Raw genomic sequence first — 8,403 nt, 5'->3', positions numbered from 1 at the left:
CCCTGCTTCTGGTTGAGCAAGCTTGAGAGGGAAGCTCATCCATCCAATCCGGCAAACAGATCTCCATCCGAATCGGTTCCAAGTATCAAACGCTTTTCATCATTGTATTTCACTTTCTTTATCTCTTCATTCACACACCATGTATCAAATTATTAATAGATATATTAAATGTTTCGATTGCTTTCATATTCCACTTTCTATCTATTTCTGTTCCTCCATTAATCACTTTCTCCATGATGTCTTCTTACTTCCCTGGTAGCTAATATGAATTAAACAAGTAACTTAATCTATATTAAAGAGATAAATGCATTTAGCTAAGGCATGCTAGACGGTATCTTCACCTGTGAGAGCAGAAGTGAATATGTCATTCTGATCTATCGAGAGAAGGTTAGAAGAATGCATTAACTAAAGCGAGTAGTACTTCCAAACATGGAAGCAACCTTGCGTTCATTACGTTCGTCTCTGTTTCACCACAGACATGTGGGAGCGCAACCGATCACCGAAAGGTGTACGCCAAGAGAAAAGCGGAACCGTATTTATAGCTTTAATGCAATTAAGAAACTTGCGTTGTTTATATTATTTATCTTTCTCTTTCTATTTTATACATAAGACTTGTCGCTGCATTCCATGTTCTTTGCATAACCTTAACAGCCAGCCTTGACCCCAGGATCTTGTATCATGAAGCCTGTATCTTGTATCATCTAGATTAGGTCTACCGTTCTTTATTTTATTATCGCTTCTTTACTGCTTTCCTTTACTCTACCGCAATTTTATATACTTGTACAAAACACCTTTTAAAGATTGAAAAACCCAGTCGCATATATCACGAACATACCACAATAACCTCAAACTGTCCTTATGTTCGACCTCAGATCACACGAGAAACTTGCGGTGGAATTACACTTGATTCTAACGTAAGGAAACTTATGACAACGCATGGCATACTACGAGAACATTCATAATTAACGTGTATCTAGAAGTAGTATCGCATCATCTTGTGCATAACATATCTTTTAGCGTTTCAACAATGGACAAATCGCTCGGCAATGCCTGGGCGAGGTTTAAGAGGTTGGTCAGGGATTGACCACACAATGGTTTGTCAGTCTGCCTCCAGATGGAAATCTTTTATCACGGTTTGAATCCCACTTCGGAGACCGCTGCCAATGCGACAGCCGCTGGTGGTCTTCTTGATAAGACATATGATGAGGCAAAGAATATCTTGGATCGCATCTCTAAGAACCACGAAGATTGGAGAGAGAGTGACCAGAGATTGAGAATCAAAGACAATGACGCATGTAATGGTGCTATTGCTCACTACAAAATCAGATGACCGCAATGATGAACTTAATTCATGAAATTGTGATCAGCAGCCCAACACCGCAACATGGGCAAATCAATGCAATTAGTCAAAACACCACAAGGTGTGCGGCTTGCGGTGATGGGCATGCGATGAAGGAATGCCTGCAAAATCCATAGTTCGTTTACTTTGTGAAAAATAATCCCTTTTCGAATACCTACAACCCCAGGTGGAGAAACCATCCCAATTTTGCTTGGAAGAATCAGCAACAGAACTTCCAATCCATGGTGCAGAAAGAAGGGCCATCTGGATTCATCCCACACAACAACAGTCAGACAAGCAATCAAACAAGTAGCTCACAACTATCACAATCATCCTCCTTGGAGAGGCTGTTGAAGCAGTACATAGAGAAAAATGAAACCGTGCTCCAAAGTTAGGCTACGTCCATCTGTAACCTAGAGTTATAGATGGGCCAGATTGTGAGTGAGCTAAAGAGTAGACAACAACGAGCTCTGCCGAGTTCAACAGAACTCCCATGCAACCCAAGGGGATCAGGTAAAGAGCAATGTCAGGTTATGACATTGCAAAGTGGGAAGACTGTGGAGGGAGAAAAGAAGGAGCTTAGTCGGACAACTGATAACTTATAGAAATACAAGTTATTTATGCTGCCTTATCTAGATATTGCGGCCAAAAGAGAGTAAATATGCACCGTTTTGTATGAAAAATAATTATAAATTATCGCAATTACACCCATTAACACCATCAAGATGGTAGAAAAAGATATTTCTACTCCGTTTTGCAAGAAACCAAGTCACCGCTTGCGATCAAGGCTCAACGAGAAACTGAACAACGCATCTCCGTCACATTGCGCACGTCAATCAATAATGAAGAGACGATTAACGCAATGATGGTGCAATGCGACAGTCGATCCAGAGCTGAACTCCAACCGCATGCAGACACATGATCGAAAGATGTAGCTAAGCAACGCAAATGCAGAGGATTGTGACACGTGTACAACTAACCGTTATGCATATTTGACGATCTGATTGCATAACAGAAGGAATATTTATTCCTCCATCTTTGGGATTTCCATAACAAGAAATGGGGTCCACAAGGCAAGAGTCAGAGCTTTTCACCTATAAATACCCCCATAGAATTCAGAGAAGATATACTGGATACGAGGGCTAATTGATGCTAGATTACTGAGCGAGAGGCTGAGCTGAGTGCTGATCGGAAGAAATCCGGGAAGAGAAGAGACAAGGCCGAAAGGTGAGTCTCAGTGCGATTCTACCAAATCCCCGCCGTAAAGCTCTATGCTTAGATTCCTGCTATTGGTTGAGCAAGCCTGATTGGGAAGCTCATCCTTCCATTCGATCCATCCACATCGGCAAGAAAATCTCCATCTAGATCGGCACCAAGACGTTGGCGCTTATCTGTATTTGTTTCTAACTCTATTCATTGACTGTATTCATCTTCTTAATCTCTTCATTCACAAATCATGCATTAGACGCTAAATAGTTTTATTAAATGTCTTGATCATTTCCATTTCCACTTCTCTGTCTATTTTCGTTCCTCCATTAATCGTTTTGTTCATGAAGTTTTTTTAATCCCTTGGTAGTTAATATGGATTAAACGAGTAACTTAATCTACGCTAAAGAGATAAATGCGTTTAGCTAAGACATGCTAGACAACATCTTCATCTGTGAGAGCAGAAGTGAAGATGCCATTCTGATCTATCGAGAGAAGGTTAGAAGAGTGCGTTAACTAAAGTGAGTAGTACTTACAGAGATGGAAGCAACTTTACGTTCATTACGTTCATCCCTGTTTCACCACAGACATGTGAGAACGCGGCGATCACTGAGAGGTGTATGCTAAGGGAAAAGCGGAACCTTACTTATAGCTTTAATGCAATTAAGAACTTGCGATGTTCGTATTCGTTATCTTTTCCTTTCTGCTTCACACATAAGACTTGCTACAACATTACACGATCTTTTTATAATCTTTACAGCCAGCCTTGACCTTGGTATCTTGTATCATGAAACCTGTATCTTGTATTATCTTAGCTTAGGCTTACTTTCTCGCAATTTATTTTATTATCGCATTTTATTGCTTTACTTTACTTTATCGCATGTTTAATTACTTGTACGTAAAAATCTTTTATATATGAAAAACCCCTGGTCACATGTATCACAAATGTAGCACAATAAACTCAAACAGTCCCTATGCTCGACCTCGGATCACACCGAAAAACTTGCAGTGGAATTATACTTGGTTCCAATGTAAGGAAACTTGTCACAACGCACAGCATACTACAAGAACATCTATTAATAACGCATATCTAGAAGTAGTATCGCATAAATCATCATTCATCCATGTGTTGTATGACATAGGATTAGATCGCATTTTATCTTTCAAGAACCCTTTGTAGACCTTCTGGATGTCCGAATCAAATCAGATGGTTCTATTTCTCAATCTTTATGACTTGCAACTCAAAGAGGCTTTGAAAAATTCAGCACAGCACTACTAACATTAGATAGTAATTCAGCTGGATATCTTAATAAAGATCCTAAAGGGAGATTGGTCTGGGCATCCATCCAATGCATTCTTTTCGTTCTTGTACTAGTGGTACACTATCTGAAATGTTTGCAAACAGTGCTTCATCATCCAGAAAGATGGTGGCAGTAAGGGTGACTTATCTGTCAACTTTTCCATGCCAGACAAATCCAACATTCGAAAGTTTCCAAACTTATTCCTTCCAATTCAACAGGCCAGTTGTTGCGCTCATTCAGGTTCCTGCTCCAAAAAAGGTTGTGAATTCCACTATAGTGGCTAAAAAGCAATCCAATCTTTCAGAGCTCATGGGATTGACGTAAAGGGTTGGCCGTTTTCGTTCTTGGTTTGGTTCGGGCTCCTCTGATGACAAGGCATACCCAATAGTTTGAAGGAGTAATGTCAGGGTTGGGCCAGCAAGTCAGAATCCTATCAAGACCTTCGATATTCAGTCTCATTCAAAGCTTTAGACAAAGGTGCGATCTGACGTAGAGGCTTTTTGACCAGTTACTGCTCGAGCTAGGATTCAGTGGAATCCATCTTTGATTGAAACTCTGATTCAAATCAGATGTTTGGATGTGATCTATACTACGCGAGGAGCCAAACGGGCCTAGCCACCAGGGGAAGTGTCAGCGGAGGCCCTGGTGGAACAATAAATCTTCTGAAGTAGTCCTCGCCTGGGCAACATAATGGTTTCACCGACAGCATTCCCACTTTTATTATCACTTTCGATACTAGCAGGACAACCGTTTGACTTTGGCACATGAGATGCTTCATACTATTGCTTTTCATTACCAATGGTCGGCGATAGTGTAGAGCTAGTTGGAGCGAACCTGGGTTGACATCCACGAGGCAATTCCATCGATCACTGCTGGGTCGGTTGGTGAGTCACCCCATAAAAAGCTGGAGTTTTTGATCACTCATTCTTCCATTGGGGACAGGTGTCTATGCGATGATCCTGTACGATGTTCTACTTGAAGGATATCTTTTCTGCTCTAACCTTCCCGAGCACTAGCGGTAAACCTTCTTTCTTCACCGGTTAGGATCATTTCTAAGTTCATAGCCTTCGCAGTAGCTTCATCGAATGGTTGACCACTACCCCTTGTCCTGGAGGCTCTCTGGACGGCATACCAGAAAAAAAAAAGTTCAGGCCCCGAAATCGTTGTAGGGGTCGTTACCTTTTTTAGAGATACACCCTACTTTCCAGTCTCTCCTGTATGTCCTAGGATGTACCAGAGAGGGTGAACCAAGCCAAGCCCAGATTAACCCCTTTGAATTACCTGATCTTACAAAATCGATCGGGCGGGAAGCGGATACTGGAGTGGGACCCTCTATAGCATCGGGTGACCAAGTTTGCGATCCTATCTGCCATCTTCCTTGTCGTCGTCCTTTGGCTTGGCTTATAAACTTTCAATGCCATCTTGTCTTTCTTTCTACCTTTTCCGTCGGACGATAGGAAAGTTTAGATCAATTTATATCAATAAAATTAAACTTCTGTGCTTGGTGGAGAAGAAGCGAACAAAGGTACGCTCGCTTCACAACAAGTTTATGGCTTGGACTTCTATTCTTGCATTTCATCTTATGTCATTACAAACAGCTCCAATTGCGGCAGAACCTGAAATTACGGTGACGTAAGAAGAAGAAAGAGAAAAAGAAGCAATAGAACCAGAGGTTGCATCGACCTTAAAGCCAACTGAGACGGGGATCGTGAAAGTGCAGTTACCCCCTTTCCCGCAGAGACTAAGCAATAAAAAGAATGAAGAGGTATAGTACCAATGCTTCCTATCTATGTTAAAACAATTACATATTAATATTCCATTCAGTGAATTGATTGCAGAAATACCTGCCTACGCAAAGTTTCTGAAGGATGTGGTAATGAAGAAGAGGGTAACTGATAAGTTTGCCATGGTGGCGTTAACACAAAGTTTAAAATCAATAATTCCATCAAAGATGAGTGATCCTAGGAGCTTTACTATCCCTTGCTCCATAGAAGGACTGTACATCGGGCAAGCCTTATGTGACCTCGAAGCCAGCATAAATTTGATGCCTCTGTCGATCTTTAAGCAGCTAAATGTGGGGCAGCTTGTACCCATAACCATGACTCTCAAACTGACAGATAGATCTCTGGTACATCCAGAGGGAAAGGTGAAGGATGTGCTGATCACCATTGACAAATTTATCCTACCAGCCAACTTAATCATTTTGGATTACGAGGCCGACAAGGATGTGTCCATCATACTGGGGCGACCATTTTTATCAATAGGTCGTGCCCAGATTGATGTGCATAAAGAGAAGATCACTTTGAGCATCAACGGATAGAAGCTCAAGTTCAATACAATTCGTGCCATGAAGTTTTCGGATGAAGAGGACCTGCATAACTCAGATGACGACCAAAATTTGATTGAAGAATAAAAGTTTGATGAAGAAAATGAAGAAGAGGATGCCAGCACATCCATTGCTGCCTGTAATGAGATGATAACAAAAACAAGCAAGGAAGAAGAGAAGATCGAAAACCAAAAAGAAGAGCCAACAGAAAAAGAAGAAAGAAAAACAACACAACCATCCCTAGTAGAACCACCAACACTGGTGTTAAAGACCCTACCAAATCATTTAAAGTACCCATTTTGGGGCAGAATGAGAAGCTGCCAGTTATTATTTCCTCTGAACTTAATGAAGACCAGGAGAATGCATTGATGAGCATTCTAAGGAAGAATGTGTGAGCAATTGGCTGGACACTCGCTGACATTAGAGGAATTAGCCCAGCATACTGTATGCACCACATTTGTTTTGAAGAGGACCATAAAGCAACAATCAAACATCAGTACAGGCTCAACCCTGCGATGCAAAAGGTCGTTAAAAAGGAGATCATTAAATGGTTAGATGCAGGTATGATCTATCCTATAGCAGATAGCAGGTGGGTCAGCCCCGTGCAGTGTGTGTCGAAAAAGGGTGGCATGACGATAGTCCCGAATGAAAACAATGAATTAATACCATAAAGAACTGTCACTGGGTGGCACATTTGCATGGACTACCGCAAGCTGAATGCTAAACTGTCTAGCTGGACATGACTTTTACTGCTTTCTGGATGGTTATGTTGGGTACAACTAGATTATGATAGCTTCAGAAGACCAAGACAAGACAACATTCACTTGCCCATATGGGACCTTTGCTTTTTGCCGCATGTCGTTTGGCCTCTGCAATGCGCCAAGCACATTCCAAAGGTGCATGTTGGCCATCTTTTCAAACTATCTTGAGGACTCTGTCGAAATCTTTATGGACGACTTCTCTGTTTATGGGAACACCTATGAAGTCTGTCTAGTCAACCTGGAGAAGATACTGAAGAGATGCGAACAGATGAATCTGGTGCTTAACTGGGAAAAATGCCATTTCCCGGGATGGGTTGGAGGTGGATAAAGCAAAAATTGAAGCAATTGAAAAACTTCCGCCTCAAACAAGCGTTAAGGCTGTACGAAGTTTCTTGGGGCACACTGGATTCTACAGACGCTTTGTCAAAGACTTTTCCAAAAAAGCACGACCATTGAGTGCGTTGTTAGAGGCTGATAGAAAATTTTATTTTGACAACAATTTCCTCAACGCATTCAAAGTTCTAATGAATGCACTGATTACTGCACCCGTATTAATTGCATCTGATTGGACACTTCCTTTTGAAATAATGTGCGATGTAAGCGGGTATGCGATCGGAGCATCTTTGGCACAAAAGAGAAAAACAATCTTGCATCACATCACATATGCGAGTAAAACAATGAATTATGCATAGACAAATTATACCACCACAGAGAAAGAGCTTTTGGTGGTATGTGTTGGAAAATTTTCGAGCATATCTACTGAGGACAAAGGTACTCATCCATACTGATCACTCGGTGATGCGTTATTTCATTGAATGAAAATATGGATGGTATGCGTTGATAGATGGTGTTGTGCACGCAAGTTTCCCCAGCAGAATTCAAGTGTAAATTCCTCTTAGTTTCCTGGTAAGTCCAGGGTCGAACACAGGGACTTGTGAAAATAGTTGCGTTGGTGATTTTTATGAAAACTTGCGATAACCAATTAAATAAATAAAGTGTTGGGTTTTTGTTTGAGTTAGTGAAAATAAATAACGAATGCGGCAAAGTTTGAAAAGAGTTGGTAAACGAGAAATACGATGAATATGTGGTGAACGGGTTGAGAAAGGTTTAGCTAGCACTCCCTAGAATGCGTTCATGCTTGCGATCAGGTGACATGTATACAATAGTAAACCACCTCTCGGCGTGAATGCTACGGCTTCTAAGGCTAGAACACATGCGATAAATATACGATAAGTCTACAGGGTTTACACATAAACCTCTATCTCTATTTATGAGATGACAACATGACATTCACACAAATATGCGACCATATAATATCATTCCCATTCCTAGGTTGCATGCGATGGAAGTTGACAAACAGAGCTTATCTCTAAGTCCCTATCTCTTGTTTATGCAAGCCTAATCTTGCTCTTTCGAGTTCATATTCTAACCTAACTCTCTCGAGACATTAGGTTCTTTCTTAGATTCTCT

This window comes from Benincasa hispida, chromosome 9, assembly GCF_009727055.1.
Source record: "Benincasa hispida cultivar B227 chromosome 9, ASM972705v1, whole genome shotgun sequence".
NCBI lineage: Eukaryota > Viridiplantae > Streptophyta > Magnoliopsida > Cucurbitales > Cucurbitaceae > Benincasa > Benincasa hispida.
The sequence above is the reverse complement of the archived record's forward strand: the minus strand, read 5'-3'. Positions refer to the sequence as shown.